The 23,454-nt window shown below is 38.7% G+C and overlaps 1 pseudogene; it reads right to left on the bottom strand.

Moving 5' to 3' along the window:
- The window catches only part of LOC149243709 (sterol 3-beta-glucosyltransferase UGT80B1 pseudogene), a 42,328-nt pseudogene extending 40,511 nt beyond the window's left edge, over positions 1 to 1,817 (bottom strand).
- Positions 1,818 to 23,454: the final 21,637 nt, after the last annotated feature.

Genomic DNA, 23,454 nt, shown 5'->3' with positions numbered 1-23,454 from the left:
GGGATGATTTAATCATTACTAACTGAAGATGAAAAGCCATCCATCGCTAAAAGGAGCAGCATTACATTTTTACTCGGATCTGAAAAGTGACATCTGTAGGTGTGAATCCCTTGAAATTGTAACTGAAGACAAGAGTAGGCCCCGTGGCTTATTTCTCTGCTACGGTTGATTGTCATACGTTTTACATTTGGGCGTTTGGTCTTTGACCATTTCACTTTCCTTTAGCCGCTCCAGTGGCCTTGCTTGCCTTTCAGATTTGAGCTCCGAAATAGCCTCCTCAAACCTCGACTCTTTTCTCGTAATTTCCTCTCTACTTGATTTCAAAGCTTCAACCAATTTCTTGGCAATATTTTCTTTTCACTACAAGCTTGTTCCTTTTGATGGATGGCATCATTCCTTCGCCTTGTAAGTTTCAGCGCTCTTCTTGGTATTATCATCAGCAATCTTCTTCAAGTCGTTTCAATGAAGACTCCAAATCTGCCTTTGCCTTTTCGGCAGCCTCCCTCTAGTGGAGAATGGCTGGGCTTTATAAGTCCGACACTCTCCCAACAAGAAATGTTTACCAGCGTGTTTCCCTGCTCCTCTTCTATTAACGTAGCCAGGATAATCTGCTATAGAAAAGTGGACTGATTCCTTTAAAAGCAACCTATGTTTTTTCTGCTTGTTTTACTAGCTTCCACTTGTCGTATGGATGATGTGATTTGTGGGTAACATGAATTTCTCCCATTGTGCTTAACACAGTGCATGCATTCTTGAAAAAATCCTTCATCAGGTGGCAGTACTTTTGCTAACTGCTTTATCTGTTTCCCTTCCATAGAAACCTGCATGAGGAAAGTTGTAGACAATTCTATCGAAGCTCCTCTTTCCTATGATATGGTGCTTCTCCATTTTTGTTGCATCAACACCATGAAAATATTGTTGCACCGAGGTGTTCCAACTTTGACAGTGTTATATGGGTTGTTTTATACGAAGATAACACTCTCTTTCTACGATCTATAGAGGTAGGAACCATATTTTTGCAACCTGCTCTTAAACCTGCAGCTGTTGTGTCCGCTCCACCATGATGAACCACAACACGACACTGAGGAAACAACCAATCATGTGGAAAATCCTCAAGAAGGAAGACATAATCAGGAACTTGATGATGATTCCCATGTTTTCCCCATCTTTTGTCAATAATTCCTCTCTGCCTATTGATTCTAATGCTTCAAGGATTATGGTAGTAGTCTTTACCGGATTTTCAAGAGGCCTGCTCCCAAAATCCACATACACGGGTGCTGGACCAGCCTGAAACCACTGGCAGAAATTCCTGACAGGGGATATAATTAATCCCCAAGTTCAAGAAACAGAAACCAACTGCATCCACTAAATGTCCCCAGTCATTTGGCTTTCGGTACAAGATGTGGACTCCATATGCATCCTGTTGGCAAGTCTGAAATAGATCCATGGTATGCACTTAAATATCGAATAGGAGGAAGCTTCAGTTTCTTTCTTCTGAAATCATTTATAATACTTCTCATCCCCCACCATATTAATATGTCTGCAACCAGATTTGATAGCCAATAACCAGCACTCCATGATACTCGTGCTAAAGGATGAGGAAATTCGTTCGTGAGCGTCGAAGGCATTGTAAAGAAGATATGCAAATGCAAGCGGAGAGACTCTACCATATGTACATGTCCCTATGCAGGAGGATTCAAAATTATTGTTTGAGCTCTGAATGGAGCACCTGTGTCAATATCTGGTTCAGTACATGCAGGCAGCAATGAATTGAGGATGGCCTTCAGCTGTTTCCTTTGAAAGGAAATTTCTGATGGTCATCTTGCTCATAGAAGCATTAAATTGAATTCCTGTAGGTGATTCCAATGTATCAATGCCCCCCCGGGAAACATTGATTACGACAACCATAAATGCATATCAACCAAATCAAACAAAAATTTGAATAAATCATCTGCAATCACACTAAACATTGTTTCAAAAGGCGATTCTCAGCCTTACAAATCCATTTGGAGCAAGAAATTTGTGTTTTTAGAGAGCAGAGGCGAAATTTATTGTTCTAGTTCTATGCGTCGCGCACTCTGCCCAGTGCGCCACGCCTGGTGAGTGTGCCACGCCAGTGTATATTTTCACTGTGTAAAAGTGCCCAGTGCGCAACGCCTGTTCAATGCGTCGCGCCCCTCTGCCTGTGTGCCGCGCAGGCAAACTCAAGCACATTTTTGCCTTTTAATGCCCAGCATGTCGTCCACTGCTCGAATCATCTTTGGTTTGAGCTTCTCAAATTTATCAATCTGATATCCACTTAAAACTTCCTTGTAGTGTTGAATATCCGCAAAATCACCAACTGGCAAGTGGTACTCCCTTTGCACCTTCGCAAACTCTTCCTCCAGATTCTCAATGAAACGTTGTTGCGCCTTAGCTTTGCCCAACATAGCAGGCATATCTTTTATGCCTTGCAGATGATGGAGTCTTACTACAGTCATCCCCATTTGCTGGTGGAGAATCAGCACCACGAACAATCTTAGGAGCAAAAGCAAGGGGGTTGCGAGATTCTATCTGCTGGCGGGTACCAAGAACCATGTCCTCATATTCAGGTTTGTTAAAGCATTCTTGGCACGTGCAAGGCTCAACGCAGTATACTCCAGCTGCAAAACACTCACAGTGTAATTTCAAACATTTTGATTTCTTTTTTTTTACAATTGCAACGCTTGCAGCCTTCTTTATTCCCCAGTTGTGGTATACTTTCTCTTCTTCCTGGGACTACTTTGACTAAACTCCTCCCCCATACCAAATGAAGATTGTTGAGAAATGTCGAGTAGCGGCAACCTCTTCTTGCCAAGAGGACTTAAGTTTCTCTCTTCAGATTTGAAAGGTAACCTACTCTGCAATGGCTTTATTCCAACAGTTACAGATCGAAAACAGGTAGTCGATCTTGTCACTCCAATCTGCATCATTCCAGATGACTGCAATTTCTTGCTGGTCTATTCTAGTCTTTTTCCACCATTGACATAACCATCCCAAGAGCAATGTTTGAGTTTGATCCTACTGAGATATTTCTTCCTAAGCTTGCAAAAGATAGGGAGCTTCCTACAACATCAGATGAGACCTCCTTTCCACCAGCTGAAGGCGACATCCCTTGTGTGCTAACAGATACCTTTGCTGTCGTTAACGTATTAACTCTAGAATTATGTGACATGGTAGTGGCAAGGCTATTTAAATGTAAACCAATGCCAGAGGGAATATTAACTGATATAGGAGTATTTCCATTATTTTGAACATTACTATTAGATTTATCCGACGTAAGTTCAGTAATTTTGGACGAGAAAGAGGAGAATCGTACATTAGATGTGGACTGAGAAATTCTTCCAATGCCTACACCTGTTTCTCTCTTTAACGGAACAATTTGCTTTGCAGTCAGAAGTCACACCTTTTTCACAAGTGACTGATGATGAAGTATTTGTCTCTGAATCATGAGTTGAATTTAACAATGGAGCGGTTTCAGTCATTAGACTTGTAGACTTCCAGGAACTGTTACTCATGGTTTTCCTTTGAGCTTCTGAGGCCTCAAACTCTAGGCGGCGCCTGCGTATGCCACGTTGTGATTGATTGCCAAGCTTGCATCCAAAAGAGGTCTGTTGTTCCACTACGCATTTTTGTTCACTGTCCGACTTCACATTTGGATCACCAATTGAATTTGTGTCCAGGAAAGAGTCATTCATCAGTTGTGGAGTACTATCAAGATCTCTTTCTCTACAAGCCTTGTCAGAGTGATTCATTATGTCTTTTAACCCTTGCTGAAGGAAAGCACCTGAGCAATCTGCAGATGATGATTCCTTCTACCACTCTTCAATTTCGCAGGTTGAGCCTTTGGATAGAATGAAGTCAAAACTACATGTTGTTTGATCCACCAAATTTTCATCATGGTTGACACCTGTATGTGCCGCGCCAGGATTTCACACAGTCACAGCTTGAAAATTTGCAAGCTTTGCCTTCTCTTCACTAAACCTCAACTTCAATCGACCCTTTGAATGCCAAACTAACATTGATACACATAGAAACATTTTCACAAAGACATGACCTTTATTTCTTCTGATTCGGCAAACCGGGTTGTATAATTTTGGCATTCTGGAATTTGAATGCAAACTCTGTTTTGTTTGATTTTGCTTTGTCTCTTTGTGCTGATGATGTTCTTTCTGTTTGTGCTTTTGCAGGGATAGGGGCAGCTAAAGCTGCTACCATTGAAGAGCTGTACAACTTTGAAACACTTTGACAAAGTACATATTTATTACAAAAACTCATTTGATGATTTCTTCTTCAAAACAGGGTTTTGAAGAAGAATCAATCTCGCATTATTGATGATGACATTCCTGAAATAAAAACTTACTAAACCTCCCTCTGGCTTGCAAGCGTTATTTCACACTTCTAGAGACAAAACCCTAGACTCAAGAATTAAAATGACTCTTTTTGACCAAAATGGCATTTGATCACTGCAAATGACGAGGAATGAACCTTGGTGAATTTGACTCTGACAGAGGACTGACAAGACTGAGTCTAACAGGCTTGATCTAAAATTTTGCGCAGTCCTAGCTAACAACCAGGGCTTCAATCCAGCAATTGTGTAGAGCCTAAGGGACAGCCAGACCAACTCACCCTGGAAACTATGAAAAAGTCACTCCAATTCTTGTAGTTCGTTGCATGTGCTCCCAAGTTGACTGGATCCCTCGAGGACTGACCAATCTTACTTTTCATGCATGGGCTGCTTTTCCCGAAAAAGAAAAAATAAAAAAAGTTAAATGTATCCCTAGATTTTAGGAATTCCATTTTTAGCAGCTCGGGGTTACATGCAAAAGTCATTTTAGAAACGTCTCGCTAAGTGTCGCTTTTTCCTAGATTTGTGGCATGCGCGTCATAAGCCTCGATCTTATCAAAACTATTTATTCGATGCTTCAGATCTCATTCTTCACTTCGATCTTGGAGCTCTCATCCCACATCACATCAAGGAGCATTCGGCACATTTAGCTCAACTTTTTTTGGGTAAGTCCTCTTGTCATGTCTTTTGTTGATTTTCTATCACTTTTTGTATTTTGGTTTGTGTGAGTGTTGTTTTCTTGGTTTTTTTGAAAGCTTGTTGTCATTTTAATGCATTTTAGCTTGTAGAAGCATTGTTCAGTTTTCCACTGCATCTCACTGATGTCATATGCATGGCAATATTTCTGCAATGATGGTCATCATTGCGGCGACTCGCTTCACACACTTACTTGTTTCTCGTTTATCGAATCCTGCACTCACTATTTGCATGCATGATCATTCACTCTTTCCTACAGTTAGCTTCGCACATGCATTCAACCTTTAAAGGTTTTTAGTTGCCCGTTGGTGGGTCTAGCCTCCCTTGGCCCATACTTTCACTTACCCATCTTGAACTGTACATTTATTATGCAGTGATTTCCCAAAACTAGCCTTCAGGATTTCTCTATGAAATTATGGGAGGCAGTGCCCTGTTGGCCCCTAGAATTACGCAGATGCATTTGATTGGGTTGTAGTCATTGCTAACTAAAACTAAGAATTGGATAGTTTAAGTCCTCAACAGGAAAAGTTTGACTGTGCTTTGTTCAATTTCAGCAATCAATTAGCCCACTGACTGTCCAGGTTGTGTTCTGCATAGTTTTGGCAATCAATCTCCCAGTCTCGCGGTGAAAATTGCACAAATCTTCCAGTCAGTCACCTAGGTGTGTTGCATGTCAGTCCTCTAGTTCCTTTTGGTTCTTAACTGAGATTGTGGTTTCGATGAGTGTTTCTTTGTCTCTAGGTATCATAGGTTTTCATCTGTCTCTCAGCAGTATAAGTACAATTCCTTCTAAAAGAGCAGGGTCAAAGGACACCGTTGAGAGTGCAACTAGAGATGCAGTCGAGCAAGTGTCTATGAGCTTTCCCATCTATGAAGACACCAAGTTTTTCATAGATAAGGAGATCAATATGAAATGCAGGACATCAATGACAGCTTTTTAGGCACATTTGAGGAGAATTTGGAAGACCGCAATGTCTATGTCAACATACACAGGTCTAGCTTATACCGAATTACATGTAGTTATGTCGCGTTTCCATGCATGGACATGATCCACTATATTTTCTCGCATATGAATCTAGAGAAGATCGTGTTGAGCAGTGTCAGTGGAACAGAACTTGCTACCTTTAGGGCAAAGGAATTTCAGGAGATGTATCACTTGCCATAGCTAGTGATCATAATAGATACACCCTTCACTACACCCAACAACAGTGCAAACTCAAGAGACATCTTGAAGAGCTAGGTGAAAGAGCCATCCAAGTTTACAACAACACCTAACCAAGTTTACAAGACAAGGATACACTGTGGAAGGCATATCATCTCTTGGTCATCTTCACATGTTGCATATATGGCCAAGAGATTACAAAGACCTTCCCGCAGAGTTGGGTGATTGTGTTGGATCAACTCGCAAGTGAAGAAAGACCTTTCAACTGGTCCGACATGTTGACTCTCATGTTGAAGGAACAAGTACCAGAAGCTCGACATCTGCCCAAGGATCAGCAAGTGAAGCTATTTATGTCCACTTACATACTTTATGCGATTTGTGCCCGTCAGTATTTCCCAGGCTTAGGTTGGGTATGGACACCTTCATAAACCTATGTGCACACTTATTGCGGGTTGTTCTATGAATGCATATCATGTGGATTTATCATACCACTTTGTCACCCCGATGTATAAGATGATCTTTGAGAAGGATCTACCTTGGATATCGCAGGAAGAAATGGAGGCATTGATTGACATAGCATATTGGTATGACTCACCCCTTGGCACTTTCATCTAGATGTATAGCGCAACAAAGACTCTGCATGTTTTACCGAAGTTTTCCATGGATAAGCTAGTCATCATGGATAAGTTTGTCAACAAGACTGCATAGTAAGAAGAAGGCATCTTGGCCCTCTCTTCCTTTGCGGATTAGGTTGTATGAGATCCGGAATCTCAATTATGTTGAGGCAGAGACAGAGGAATTCAAGAGATTCACCTTTGGCACCAAAAGTTTCAATATGTATGACCCGCATTACTTAGTGAAGGATCACTGTGTGAAAGTGCGTCATCCTTGGATCCATGGGGAGTGTCATTAGCTTAAGGAAGACCCATGGAGATACTGTTATCAATTCTCAAGGCTCAATGAATCAGTCAGGATAGCTGTAGAATGGTTAGTAGTGCAGAAGGCAACAACATCATTTGCAAGAGCAGAGGGAAACATACTTGCACTTGACAAAGGTAAGAGGAATGTTGTAGATAGCACAGATGTAGAGCAAAGATTCAAGTTCAAAGCAACCCACTTGTGTTAAGAGAAGCTTTGGAGATTGAGGAAAAAATGTGATAGCGTGACAGGAGGATCACGCAAAGGAAAAGTGAGAAACAAAAGTTGGAGGAAGCAGAAAAGGAGTTGTAGGAGTTCAAACAACAACTCAGGGAAGAGCAAGGGCTATGCCGAAGAGAGAAGGAAGCACAGTAGGAATAGGAACAGCAGGAGTTACAACATGCACACATTAACAAAATTGTGCCTATACAGGTTATCAATTCATCTGAGCAGCTGGCACATAGCAGACATGGTGAGCAGTCGTAGGATCTAGAATTTTCTCAGGAGATTGAACAGATGCTAGAGTAGATGGACATGGATATGTTTTAGCCTGAGTTAGATCAAGACATTGACCTCATCCCTCAGAACCAAGAGGTCCCTCCACCAGCGTCACTATGTCCAGAAGAAGAGAAAGTCGAAAGTGATCAAGGAGACACTAAAATCCTTGAAGACAATTTGAAAGTGGAGATGCACAACATATCTTTTGACGAGTCACAACACAGAGTTGTACAGTCATGTAGAGTTCCCACTCTAGATGTCCATGTATCTCCTATGCAGTTTAAAGAATGAGTGAGCATGTTCGATGTGCGCGTACATCCAATTGTATTGGCTGATGCTACAAGAGCATATGCTAGAGCCACTAGCTCGAGCGTTAAATTCTTGATAGATGAGAACGAGCACATGGATTAGGAGTTACAAGCGGCCAAGCAGGGAGGAGATCAAGTTATAGCATCCGCTAGAGAATAGTTGAGGAGAGAAAAACTAGATGAAGTATCGTCTCTCGAGACAGTCATGTGGAAGTTTTACGTCAGATTCATCGTCATGAATAAGTCATTTGTCCATCTCAACGGTTCGCAACAACATTGTGCTAGGAGAGCACACATTTTGTCAGATTTGCAAACTATTGTCAATCACATGAAGATATGGACAATGAGGTATAAGGGAGCCCCATTGAACTTGCCAAAGATGATGAAGCCAAAGGTGATAGCGTTGAAGGAACGCATCTAGAGTCAAATCCAGAGCTATGAGGAACTCTTGCATCTTATCACTAGTTTTCAGGCTTCACATGAAAGAGTTTTTAGGACCATGGAAGTCATTGTGTGCATGCATGTGATCCCATCCATTGGAACACTCACCAAGGCGAAGTCAAATAACCAAGTTCGATTGGAGCCGGACATGTACTTTGATCTATTGATATGTGTAGCCACCAGTGCAGACTTGCAAATGAGTGTAGCCACTATGCATCAATATGTTGCTGGTCCAGCTCCACTCAAGAGTATGATGCACATGTTACTGGACAATTTGGACAAAGGTGCCAAATCAGTGTACCGATATGCAACATAGGCAAGAGCTTTCTTTCAGAAGGATGTCACCATAGAGCATGTAGACACCATAATAGACTACCAAGCTAGGCATCAATTTGCCACCATTCATCATCATGAGGATGTCGAAGAGTTAGTCTTCCCACAACTGTCTGAGTCTTAGTGATGTCTTGCATGGCTTAATCAGGCCTATTTTGCCTCACATGGGTACATGAGTAGATTGTAATGTAAACATGTTGTAAAAGTGAAACACCTAGTGTCAATAGTAGAGGGTAACAATCATGTGTAAGTTGAAGAGTCATGAGGGTAGGTGAAGAGTCACAAAGGGGAATGTCAAGGGTCACACCACCCTTTTCTATTTATAGAACCTCATAACTCATTGTATAGGCCTTTGGGAGCCAATATTCCTATAGGATAACTTAGAGAAATCTTGGAGTGTATTGTAACGAGCCTTGGCTTCTCCACAGTGCAGAGTTATTACATCTCTTTGGAGGAGAAGGTGGTAGTGAATGTAATGTTATGCTATCGGGGCTAGTGGAAGTCATGGTTGTATGTATGATTGGATCTTTCACTCTTTTAATATAATAGAGCCAACACGTTTCATCCATATGTTGTTATTGTAGTTTGGCTATCTTGGTTACTTTAATGATGTATGTAGTTGTTACTTACACATGTATGTATGGACTATTCCGTATGTATTTGTATGAATCTTATCGGAGCGTGTTGTTGATATAATCCATCACTTTGGATTGTCGGCTATCCTTCTTTCCATTTCATGATTTCTTTTTTCTTGTGTGTTCCCTTTCAAGCTGCGTGTTATCACAGGTTTCTAAGGGGTGCACTCTTCCCCCCTTTCATGTGTTAGAGCTTTACATACACCTTCATTGACTTCCTATAAAGTCACACCCTTGCTACCAACAAGGACATCTTACTTACCTCTATGTGCAACTGCACTCAAGGCGGTATCGTACTACCCACTACTAGGACTCCTACTCCAAACTTTTTGAGTTCTAGTTGGGACTTCTTATAGGGGAGATCCCCTGACATGTTGGTGGGTCCAACACAATCAATAGTACGTTAAGAGAATACTATAGAGGTTTAATATGTGAGATAGAAAACCGGTGAACGTTTCTATTCCTGTAGGTTTAAAGTTATATATTGAAAAGTATCCCGAGACATAAGAAGAGGAGGAGGACATGTGCTGTGTTCCATACGCAAGTGCATTTAGTATCCTGATGTATTCAATGGTATGTACTAGATAAGACATTATGTAGGCAGTGGGAGTATTGAGTAGGTTTATATGAAACCCATGAGCATTGGACAATAGTGAAGTGGGTTTTTAGGTATTTGCATGGCACTAGTGATTATGGTCTATGCTACATAGGAAGACTGGGATTGGGTAGAGTTTTGGACATCTATGGCTTTGTTTATGTAGATTGAGCTAGAGATCTATATCAGAGAAGATCTACAAGTCAGTATATGTTTAACCTATTTGGAGGAGCAGTCAGTTGCATGAGAAAAAGACAGTCTGTAGTGGCTCTTTCAACTATAGAGGTTGAATACATGATAGCCACTCATGCAAGAAAGGAAGTAGTTTGGTTGCAGATATTTTGGTCAAGTATGGGTTTGGTACAACAAGCTATAAGGATAGACTGTGACAGCCAAAGTGGAATTTTCTTGGAAAATAACCCCTCTTATCATTCAAAGACAAAATAAATTGATGTTCAGTATCACTTTCTGAGGGATATGGTTGAGGAAAAAATGTTGTTTTTGGTAAAGGTGGATACTTTGAAAAACATTCCAGATGCAATGATAAAGTTTGTGAGCAATGAGATGTTGGTGTAGAGAAACAATGGGCATTACAAGGTTGGACCAATGAATAAAGATCTCTTGTGACCCCCTGTGTGGAAAATAAAACAAGAAGTGGGATAATGTTGGGTGTGTGTGATCTGAATTGGATCATTAGATTGTTTTTCATCCATATCGATGCATTTGGAGTGGAAAAAGTGGAGGAATCAACTCACATGATTGTTTTTACTAACAGGACCCAGTTTGGTGAAATGGGGTCTAAAACACTTTGGGAGTGTTTTGGGGAATCAAGCGACATTTTTTGGGGTGTCAAACTTTTCCGCTAAAGTTCCACACTTTTTCATGCTATTATACACACAGATATATTTCCAACAACACAAAAATCGTGTCAATCAGAGTTTGTATGCAAAAGTTATGCCACTCAGAAGTTGACCTTCTTGTTTTCACACCTATAGTTCGGGAGGATTCCATACCATCCCCCATTATTCATGGAAAAGGGGATAGCCATGTGTTTTTGATGTAGAAGACACTATAAGAGTCTATTTTGTAACTCTAGTTAAGAGTTGATATAGTCAAACTTAACCAGTAGAAGGCTATCGGGTTGTGTTATAACCGGGCCACTATGAGGTATAGGCATTCCATTCTTTTGAGATAATTGTGTTCCATAGTTGAGAAAATAAATCCAAGAGAGGTAGAGCACATAGAGAGGATGTGTGCACTGTAGCAGCCCACGGGTCACAGACATTACTTCTTTGTATCTGCAACCATATTTCCAGGCAGAGAGAGAGTGAAGTAGCCTCACCTTACTATTGGATTTTCTCCCGAAAGGGTTTCCCAGAGAGAAAATCTTGTGTATTATGTGTGTTTGAACTTATTATGTTGTTCTCTACTTTTATTATTGATTTAATTTTACATGCATGCTCTAATTACAGATAATTTTACACATCTAGAAATTAAATAAAATTGTAATAGTGTAGAATCTCAGATTTTTAATATAATATTATCAGATCTGTTATGAGGAACTGTCCAATGGAATATCCATGGTAGTTTACGGATCATTTGGTATTAGAGCAAGTTTCTTTTGGAATTTTGTGGAGATTGTAGTGATCTAAATCGGCATGGCTAAAAATCATAAAACCCTAATCATGTGTGACAAATCTGTAAACGAACCTCGTGATCCTACAAAGGTGAGGTTTTTGTGGCTTGAAGAACAAGTCATGCATATAAACCACAATGTAAACCTCCTCATGGTGGCTGTAAGAAATAAGCTAGGGATATTTGGAGAAGAAGGGGGTTCGAATGCAGAGGAGAAATCAGAAGGGGGATCAGGAGATGGTGAAGACACAGAGAACCAACCAAAGAAAGAACTTGGAAAATATCAACCCAGTTCAAGTGTTGTGAACCAATCCCTATTTAAAGTGGAAGAAAAAGTAGATATCAAGCCATACTATGGTGATATTGACGTTCTAAAGCTGAACCGTTGGTTGCAGAAACTGGAAGTTTATTTCAGTGTCCATCAGATCAAAGAAGGGAAAAAGGTCTCATTTGCGTGGCTAAAATTGGAGGGCCATGCACTGACTTGGTGGGAGATCCACATGAAAACCCTGAGGTTGGAGTGAGAACCTCTAGTGACTAAGGGGGAGGATTTCAACATGTTATCACTTATAATTTCCCAAAATTTGTAAGAAATGGGAAGGTGGCCTAGGTAACCACTAACCAATCTTTTAGATACATAATCTAGCCAATGTGTATCCAGAGAGGGCTCTCTCTTTATGATTTAACTTTTTTTTTAAAGGTATTAGGCTAGTTATGAAGTTCTGGAGTTTTTTTTGAGTTTGGGTGGTGAGACTCAGTAGAGTAGATAGGTAAGACAAAGTATTTCAGGCCATTGGGCTAATGGAGTCAAAGGAGATGGCTTTCTGGATTTGGTTTCTTAACAAAGGATGGTTTCACAGAGCAAGGTGGTCAAACAGGGAACAAATAAAGACTTGAAACAGATGGAATGGGCTCAAATGGGGTGAAGGGAAGTTGAGAATCCTTCAACCTATTTAAAGAGGGAAATTGGATGATTACTGATAAGGAGCAGTTAAGTATTCTTTAGCAAATAATCAACATGAAAGAATTAGGAAACAGGAGCAATTAAGATTTCACTGCTTATCCTAATTCTGAAGAAAACACAAAGAACAATAATGACTGAAAACAGAGTGCAATCAAGCATATTCTGAAATTAAATCTTTTCTTTATCATTCAGATTGTGAAACATAGATGATATAATAAACTAAGAAAACTTTAAAACACAAGATATAGAGGACTTATTGATCCAGTGGTTGATTCAAGAAGTCTATGACAAGTCCTCTACCTCAATTCTTCATCCAGTAATCCATGCAATGGTTGATTCCAACAACTCTTTATTCCAAAAAATCAATATTACAGCAAAGTCTATGAATCCACACACAATACTCCAATTGAGGGGGTATTTATGCAACAAATATCTCATAACAGAGTGAGATAATATCTAGGATGACTAAAAATAGTTTTACAAGTAAATAGAAACAGCTAGCCTTGAAAATAGGGAAAAGATAAAATGATGTTGTGCTGGTCCTGTTTTTGTTGAATGTGTTAGAGGCAGGCCCTAGGATTCGGCTTGCAGTTGTCTTTCTTCGGTCACTCGGTGCTGGCTGCCCTATTTTTTCGGATACTCTTCCACTGCTCTAATACTCTTCAACTTGTTTTGAACCCTGTTCACCTTTATTTACCTTACTGTGGTTAATTTCCCAAATTTCTCCTTTTACCCATGGTAACCATGCAATAGGATAAATACCTGTTGTTGGGACATTGGAGGTTGTTCTGTACCTTCTAATTCATAACATTCAGATCTTTCTATGGATATTGCGTTAGTTTCCTGTGGAGATTTCGTTAATTGGTGCACAAATTTTTTGCCTCTGAGATAGTTGAAAAGGTACCTGTAATTGAGGAGGAAACTATGTAATGGCGGGTTGAATGGCCGACAGCGAGCTCATTCCATAGTTCTTTTGCTCGGTTCCGGTTTTTGAAACTGAACTGCTGGCCTTGGTCATTGTTCTGCATTAGAGCTAGGGGTGCAATGTATAACAATGAAAAACCTGTTTTGCCTGTTTATTTCAACAAAACGAAGGTTGGCGGGGTTTTTTGCATTTAATTGGGCGAATGACGTCAGCGGAGGGCGGATGACGTGGGTGGATGACATCAACGGAGGGCGGATGATGTCAGCGGAGGGCAGATGACATCAGCGGAAGGCGGTAAGCGATTTTTCTCGCACCGCTTTTGGGGTTGAGTGGTATTGAGTGGAGGGTGAGCGAGCACATTAAACGGGCGACACATGGCTTTTGTACGGGTGGAAAACCGCCGGCGATTGCGAGTTAATGCGTGGTCAAAAGGGGGGTCACGAAATCGCCTTCGACCATTGGATGTGAAGTCGGGGATCGGATGACTTACGGGTGTCGGCGATGGCAAGGATTTAATTTGCGAGCCTGAAACAAATAAATAATGTTTTAATCATTTCAGGGTCGATTTTATTGGTCGGGGTTTGGTTATTAATTAACCCGGATGGTTAATTAATCTCGTTATCGCGCGGCGGGGAGGGTTTTTAATAAACTTCGAATAAGCTTATTAATCCTTTTAAACAGCGTTTTATGGTCATATTCGAACGGGGCGGGATATATATAGTATTTGGGGTTTTTTTAATATATTTACATAATACGGGATGGGTAATATTTTTTGGGATTTATATATAATAAATGTTAAAAATTAATATGAAAAAATGTAATGAAAGCACCAAGTCTAAAAATAGTTGACCTATATTTTAAACTTAGGCTAAAGTGGGAATGTGGTTTATATGAGAAATGTAGCCATTTTCCTAAGTGAAATAGGGTTTTACTTAGGCGATCTTTATGAAATGGAATGAGTGGTTTTATGAGTGATATTAAGAACAGATCTTAATGCTTAGGGGAAATTAGTGAATGATTAGGGAAAAGTATGAAGGGGAGTTAGTTATTTAACCTCGTTTTGCTTGAGCTGCATCAAGCATAATGTCCGCCTGGCACTTGTGATAGAGATAAATATTAACACATTTAGAGACATAATCTATCACAAGTATCATTCTGCAACACCATTTACCTACCCTACCTACTTTGGCCTAGCATTTTTTCTTCTTTATTCGGGTGCACTTAGACTGGAAAACCCTTATCAATCTTCTTTTCTTTTCATAGCAAGCCTACCTAAGTCTGCACTTATTACATCCAAGGGCTCAGATTTAACTATTGAGCTCCTTTTTATTTACTCTACCTATCTACTTATTTGCCAAGATTAAACAGTTTGGTAAAATTTTATTCTCTATCTCTAAAACAGGAAATTCAAATATGAACTAGCCAAGATTAAGTTGTTTGGCCATTCATCAATTGTGGCATAAATTAACAATCTGCACACAATGCTTATTACAAAAAATGAAAAAGTAGTGGCATTTTGGACTTGCACACTTTCCTGGTCTATTTTTCTTTGGGGTTCATTTCTTTTACTTTTTTGACCATTTTATTTATTTTTTTACCCTTTGATTTTTATTTTAGGGCATACCCTCTTTACATTTTTTACATTTTTTTATTTTTTGATAATATGGAAAACCTTTGCAACACAGAAAGGAATAAACATATTACAGAGCTCATCAAGTCAATCATGAAATATGACACCTATTAGTATAGGAGTATAACAGTGGCTCCACTTGGGGATGGCTTTTCCTGGTGGAAAGTCAAGAACGGCAGGTCAGATGGCCTTTTGAATAATTTAGACTATGCTCTAAAATCTCCTTTTGTTGGTTGCTTTATTGTATATATGACAGCACACTTGTGAAACTTAGGGACTTCTCTTCGGGCTTCAACTCTAGCAAGTTACTATCCAATCCAAACTGTGACATTATCAAGGATATAGTATGTACATGCTAGAGTTAGAATACATTTTTTTCTTTTTTTTCTTTTTTTTTTAAACTGGATCAAAGTAATGTTTCAACATTCGACCATTCACTGGTCCTTCTTCTGTTTCTGTGCCATCCAGGCTCTTTAGAAAGTAAGTATTGTTCCCTTGCAATGCCTAGATGATAAATGGCCGATTCCACAGGAAGTCAAACTTCCCATGCTTTCCTTTGTCTTCTCTCCTGGAATCCCATTTGTCTCCAAGGTAGAAGTCTTCTGCTTTGGTCTTTTTATCAAATATTTTCTTCAGTTTTTCTTGTAACACTTGGGATCTTTGGTGCACTTTTTCTCTGGTCTACTGCAAGTGGATGGTTTGATTTATTCTCCTTTGAATGTCATTGGGTTCCACCTAAGCTTCTTGTAGTAATTTCATTACAGGAACTCCTAAAGATGAAGGAAATATAGCCTCCATGCCATAAACTAACTGATAAGGGCTAGTTCCAATAGATCTCTTTGTAGTAAGTCTATCTGCCCATAGTGCATTTATAAGTTTCTTGTGCCAGTTTTTCTTGTTCTCTTCCAACAATTTCTTAATAATATTAATCAGGCTTTTATTGGAAGATTCAGCTAGACCATTACCTTGAGGGTAATAGGCTGTGGAATGGCCTAAAATGATAAGGTATTTGTTACAGAAATTTATCATTTTCTTGGACTTGAAGGCAACAACATTATTAGCTATGATCTTTTCAGCACAGCCAAATCTAGACAATATGTTGGTTTCTAGGAATCCTATAATCACTATATCATTGCCTTGTCTAGAAGGAATGGCTTCTATCCATTTGGTGAAATAGTCTGTGGCAGTGAGGATCCATCTATGTTGGCCAGAAGAGGGAGGATGGATTTCTCCAATGAAGTCCAAACCCCATTGTTGAAAGGGATTTTTAGTGGAAATTGGTCTCAAAGGTAAGGGTAACAGTTTCCTTTTGCCTTCAAAAATTTGGCATTTGTGGCAAGCAGTGACGAATTTCTTTACATCAGCGAACAAGGTTGGCTAGTAAAATCTAGCCCTTAGGATTTTGTCTGTAGTTGATTTCCAGTAAAGGTTTCCACCACAGTCCCCTGCATAAAATTCTTTTAGAACCTTGTCAGCTTCTTCTTTTATTAAACAATTGAATAGAATACCTTCATTTTTTCCAAATGAGAGCATTATCTGAAATACAAAATTTTGAAGCTTTCATATTTAAAAACATTTTCTTTGTTCTGGATAATCCTGGAGGAGCCTGCAGGTTTAATAATACATGAGTTATATCAGCATACCAAGGTGATTCTAAGAAGGCCTCGCTGATTTGTGGAGTCACCATCTCATGTTCATTATCCAGTTCATTAATATCCGAGGCTTGAAAGTTTGTTTCAGTCATGAGTTTAGCCAATCCCTGTCCTTTTATAAGCTTTGTAGGTTTTATTTCAATATCATACTCCAATATATTAGCTATCCATTTACCTCATTTGCCTTCAATTCCATCTTGAGTCAGGATGTATTTGACAACAACATTTGGTACATAAGTTATTATATGGGAGTACATAGACTCTAAAGTCTTTAATAGCTTTCACAAGTGCAAAAGCCTGCTTTTCCATGATTTTGTAATTTAGAGGTGCATCTCTAAGTGCTTTACTGAAAAAGGCTATGGGTTTTTCACATCCTTGATCATCTTTTTGCATTAAAACAGCTGCTATAGTGTGTTCTGATGCAAATGAAAAAATTATGAAGTCTCTATCGAACTTTGGACTTGTAAGGACTGGTGTTCTAGTCAAAGCCATTTTAATTTCTTCAAATGCTTATTTGGCATCTACTGTCCATTTAACCTTTAAATCCTTTTTTAACATATTGTTCAACAATCTACTTAATTCAGCAAAATTAGATATGAATCTTCTTAAAAAGTTAATCTTTCCTAGGAAAGTTTGAAGTTCTTTGACATTTCTGAGGTGGGGTATTTGTAGAATAGCTTCTATTCTAGCGGGATCAATTCTGATGCCATCTTTGGAGATAATATGGCCTAAGAGTTTGCCTTCTTCTAGACCAAACAAATACATTTTAGGATTTAATGAGATACCATACTTTCTGCATTTTAAAAACATTTGTTTGAGATGATCTAAATGTTGCTGATTTGATTTGGAAAACACAATCAGGTCACCTAGATATATAACCAGAAAATCATGAATTTCTTTTGCAAAAGCTATGTCCATTGCTCATTGAAAGGTTTCCCCTGCATTCTTAAGTCCAAATGGGATTTTAACATATTTGAATGTACCCCATGGTGTTGTAAATGCAGTCTTTTCCTGGTCATCAGGATGAACCAGAATCTGATTATAACCTGAAAACCCATCCAAAAGTGAAATCCTAGAAGCACCTACTACCCTTTGTAAAATATGATCCATCTTAAGTAAAGGGTAATTGTCTTTCAAAGAAACATTGTTTACATTTCTTAAGTCAACACATAATCTGATTTCTCCAGTTTTCTTCCTAGTAGGCACTAAATTAGACACCCACTTTGAAAATCCGATTGGAGCAATTATCCCTGCATCATGCATTCGTTTTATTTCTTTTTCAATTGAAGGAAGCAGTACAGGGTTAATTCTTCTGAGCTTTTGTTTGAATGGTTTTTGATTTTCCTTAAGGGGTATTATATGTTGAATTACAGTGGTGTCATAAGATTTCAGGTCTTCATAGCTCTAGGCAAAAACATCCTGGAATTCTTTGATTAGTTCAACATACTTAAGTTTTTGATCAAGGGGAAAATATTTGGATAATTTTACCATTGTTGGCTTTTCTTCAGTTCCTATGTTATAGTCTTCAATGTCTGCTTTTAGAGGTTCCATCTTGGGTTTCTTTGGAATATCGTTGAAATCAAAGAGATCTTCCAAAGAAGTTAATCCTTTGGGCAAATGATTGTCTTTCAAATTGATAACTTCTGATTCTCCTTAAATAATCTCATCAATGTCTATTTCTTTAAGATCCTGTATTTCCTTTTTGGTAAATTTTGTTGTATGAAGCATTTGAGTTGCATTGTCTGCTGAAATGTATGTTTCTATCTGATTTGTTTGATGAAACTCACTAATTGTATCTACATCTATGTTAGTGCTAGAAAATTCTTCTTCTAGGGTTAAAAAATTGTTGATCTAATTATCACTATCAAACACTTGGCAGTTCTTTACATTGTCAGGTATGGCTGGCTTGTGTCTAATCTCCGCTATGAATTGATGATTTGGTTCAAATGGTGATTTACAAGTGTTGGCAAACATTGCCAGGCTATGAGCTTGCAAGTTATGTTTTCTCGGGATTTTGGCAAGCTGAGTTTCTAGAAATGTATTGAGGATCTCCATAGCTGTTCCTCTGTACTCTCTTAATCTGGGATCATTTGTTAAGAACTTCCCTTTTGTCTATTGAATGATTAAATCAGAATCTCCTAGGACTGACACTCTAGTTGCTCCTAATTTCTTGACCAGTTTCAGACGTAGCAATAGAGCTTCATACTCAGTGATATTATTAGTGCATCTAAAGTTTATAGGCATGGCCTTCAGCATTATTGTTTTCAAGATTGTGCACCTAGACTCCTGCTCCTGCTCCTAATTTGTTCACAGAAGTATCAAATTCTAAGTACCAAAGGATTTCATGTTCATAATTAGTGTCTGGAGTTTCAAGGATCTGTTTAATAGGGAGATCTGGTTTATCTGATGTTTCATGATTTTCAGAAATTTCTTGGATTTGGACACTAGACTTTTCATTTGCAACTTTTTCTGTTTCGTCTGCTAAAACTTTTATTTCATGTGGGGGATCAATTTTTGCATTGTAAAGGATAAAAGAATCCATATCTAAATGTACTGAATATATAGGGAAATTTTGAGGTTTTTCTTGACTACTTACTACATACTTCATTAAGGTTTCTCTGTATAGTTTCTTGGGTTGACCAAACACTGAAATAGTAGTGTAAGACATGTCTAACTGTAGAGATCCTTGAAGCTTTGCACCCCAAGATCTAGACAATAACATGCCATACTTTGGTGGAATATCAGCTACCACTATGTCCATTAAGATGGTTTTGGCAGGATATTGGACTAGTGATACACATAAGTCTTTGATTAAACCTAAACATATGACCTGACTTGAATCAAAAGAGAAAAGGTCCTTATATGGCCTGGTGATGTCAAGGTCTAGTCTCTCCATTACAGATTTAGGCATTAAGTTATGAGAAGCACCAGAATCAAACATGGCATTATGAAGTATTTTATCATGTATGTTTAAACTTACATAGAAAGGAGGAACTTCTCCCTCTACTGTTTTTCCATTTACTCCAGGGCCAAAGATCAATTCAGGCTGGTCATCAAAAACATTTACTGAATCTTCGTTCATAGAAATTTTGAGTGATCTGCTGATTTGACTTCTGTAGACATCATGCCTAGCTAATTCTGATAATGGAACAACTATCTTTAGTTTGCCTACTTCTGTCTCAAGATTAAAAGGTTTTTCGGTCTGAGTTCTTGTATTTCGGACAGATGGATTTTCTGCATTTCTCTCCTCTTCAAGAGTGGGATTATGGGCTGAAGTTGTTTCCAAATCAAGTTCTAGAGGCTCTTCTACGTTTCCTTTAGAAGGAATAGAAGTGGAAGGTTGTCTGTTAGGTGGTTGACTATCTGATACATCTTTAACAATTGGGTTATCAGGGTTAGGACCTGTTTTAGAAAGAATATGTACAGGGGGGTTATTGATCTTACCTTTGTTAGGCTGCTTGGTATTTTTCTGTTTATTGGTTTCAGGGACATCTATTCTTCTGCTCTTCAGATTGTATTGTTTGTGGAATTCATAAGTGGTTGTATCATATCCCTCTCTAAAGTCAAATGATTCACCTGACTGATTTTGGAATTGTTTAAGAATGTGAGCTTCTTGATCCTCTTGGGTCAAGAAAACTTGTTGTTCATTGTTGAGTCCCATTAGATTAATTTGAGTGTCTTTTGTTAGTTCACCAGAAGTTGAGGCTTCAGCATAATTTTCTTGAAATGGGGGCCTAATATTTTGGTCCGGCCCTGTCTTTCTAGTGTTATGATTTTGGTTCTTCGTGAAATTTATATTTCTCCCAGTATTGCTTGGTTGACCATCCCAAGGGGATTTTCTCTCAATTGTTTCTACTCTATCTCCAAGTCTATCCATTCCTTTAATAATAGCATCTAATTTTTGTTCAAAGGCAAAAGGTTCTTCTTTGAAAGGTGTCCTCCTTTTAGCTCTGACTCTAGATCGTTTAGATATCAGGTTGGCCTCAACGTTGACATCTATACTTTGCATCTCTTCTAAGTTTCGAGGAGCTATTTCCCTAAGTTGGTATGCCATATCAAAATCGAATACATTAGGGAATTTGATCAAGGCCAAATCTGGAGGAGGTCTGAGATTTTGAGGAATAGCATTGTAGACATTATTGAATATGGTACAGTAATCTTAGACAGTTTCTTGTGTACCTCTTCTTAGGTTTTCATATTCTAACAAAATGTGGAGAGGATATTTCTTCTTTTCCCATGTGTTCAATAAGGTCTAATAAAGAGCTTGTGGGTCATTGATACTGTTTGCAGGGAGGGCTCTAAACCAAGTTTCTAACATCTCCAGTTAAACTTTGCACAAATACTTTCAATCTAACATCATCAGCATCAACCTCATATATTTCAAAATAGACGGTTATTTTCTTGGTATGTTGTTGAGCTGTGTAAGTGCCAGTACCTTCAAAAGAAGTGATTTTACTTTGATAGTCTTGGGGCATAGCCCCTGGATTGGCAGGTAAGTGCAGGGGAGTATATCAGTTTGCCATGGTTGCAGAAATAGATGTGACAACTGGAGGAGTAGGGATAACAATGGGAATGTGTGTTGTAGATGGAGGAGTGGAAGGGGTGGCTGATGGTGAACTTGGAGAAGCTGTAGTAATCACAGAAAGGTTTGGTGTTCTTTCAGAGGTAAGCTCAGATTGAATGGAGTTCTGCAAATGTCTGTCAAGGTGTGAAGTAACAACTTCAATCTGCAAATTTTCAATGAATATTGGATCTTGAACTGTGTGGGTTAACCCAGATTCTGAAAAGGTCACAAATAAAGAGTTTTCAAAATACTCATCAAAAGGCTCGTCCTCAAGGTAGATCCACTTCACAGGACAGGATCTTGATCTGTATAGAGGTCGAGAACTAGCAGAATTTTCTTGGTTCTCTTGTCTTCTAAGAATCCTAGGAATCAGATTAGGATTTTCAAACATAGGTGGGGGATTTGGATCTGGATTCAATCTGGTGAAATGAATCTTTTCTGAAGCTAGGTTTTTGGGTGTGTTTTTGGGTTTTTTCTTGAAATGGGTTTGACAATACAACTCTAACAGTCTCTTCTAAGAAGTTTTAGATGTGGGAATTTTGAACTTCCTTAAGATTTATTTGAAAAGAGGAACTGATCAAGTATTTGAAACCAACTATCCAATCTATAAGCTAGACCGGAGATAGACTGAAGTAGCATTCATTTACTTCTGAAATTGCAAAACAAAAGCATTTCAAAGGCTACATGGCTAACTTCAGGCCGCGTCTGTAGCTTATACAGAAAACAGTAGTAACAAACAAATTATTTAGTTCCCGAGTGGAGTCGCCATTGATGTTATCACTCAGGTTTTCCCAAAAGTTGTAAAAAAGGGGAAGGAGGCCGAGGTAACCACTAACCAATCTTTTAGATACAGAATCTAGCCAATCTGTATCCAGAGAGGGCTCTTTCTTTATGATTTAGCTTTGTTTTTAAAGGTATTAGACTAGTTATGAAGTTCTGGAGTTTTGTTTGAGTTTGGGTTGTGAGATTCAATAGAGCAGAGACGTAAGACATAGTATTTCAGGCCATTGGGCTAATGGAGTCAAAGAAGATGGCTTTCTGGATTTGGTTTCTTAACAGAGGATGGTTTCACAGAGCAAGGTGGTCAAACAGGGAACAAATAAAGACTGGAAATAGATGGAATGGGCTCAAATGGGGTGAAGGGAAGTTGAGAATCATTCAAACTATTTAAAGAGGAAAATTGGATGATTACTGATAAGGAGCAGTTAAGTATTCTTTAGCAAATAATCAACATGAAAGAATTAGGAAATAAGAGCAATTAAGATTTCACTGCTTATCCTAATTCTGAAGAAAACACAGAGAACAATAATGACTGAAAACAAAGTGCAATCAAGCATATTCTGAAATTAAATCTTTTCTTTATCATTCAGATTGTGAAACACAGATGATATAATAAACTAAGAAAACTTTAAAACACAAGATATAGAGGACTTATTGATCCAGTGGTTGATTCAAGAAGTCTGTGACAAGTTCTTTGCCTCAATTCTTCATCTAGTAAGCCATGCAACAGTTGATTCCAATAGCTTTTTATTCCAAAAAATCAATATTACAGCAAATTCTAGGAATCCACACACAATACTCCAATTGAGGGGGTATTTATGCAACAAATATCTCATAACATAGTGAGATAATATCTAGGATGACAAATAGAAACAGCTAACGCTGAAAATAGGGAAAAGATAAACTAATGTTGTGTTGGTCCTGTTTTTGTTGAATGTGCTGGAGGCAGGACCTAGGATTCAGCTTGCAGCTGTCTTTCTTCAATCATTCGGTGTTCGCTGCCCTATTTTTCGGATACTCTTCAACTGCTCTGATACTCTTCAACCTGTTTTGAACCCTGTTCACCTTTATTTACCTTACTGTGGTTAATTGCCCAAATTTCTCCTTTTACCCATGGTAACCACGCAGTAGGATGAATACCTATTGTTGGGACATTGGAGGTTGTTATGCACCTTCTAATTCATAACACTCAGATCTTTCTGTGGATATTGCATTAGTCTCCTCTTGAGATTCCGTTAATTGGTGCACAAATTTCTGGCCTCTGAGATAGCTGAAAAGGTACCTGTAATTGAGGAGGAAACTATGTAATGGCGGGTTGAATGGCTTGCAGTGAGCTCGTTCTGTAGTTCTTC

Source organism: Pinus tabuliformis, chromosome 8 (assembly GCF_031772625.1).
Source record: "Pinus tabuliformis cultivar Carrire ecotype Pingquan chromosome 8, CPIR1, whole genome shotgun sequence".
Lineage (NCBI taxonomy): Eukaryota > Viridiplantae > Streptophyta > Pinopsida > Pinales > Pinaceae > Pinus > Pinus tabuliformis.
The sequence above is the reverse complement of the archived record's forward strand: the minus strand, read 5'-3'. Positions and strand labels throughout refer to the sequence as shown.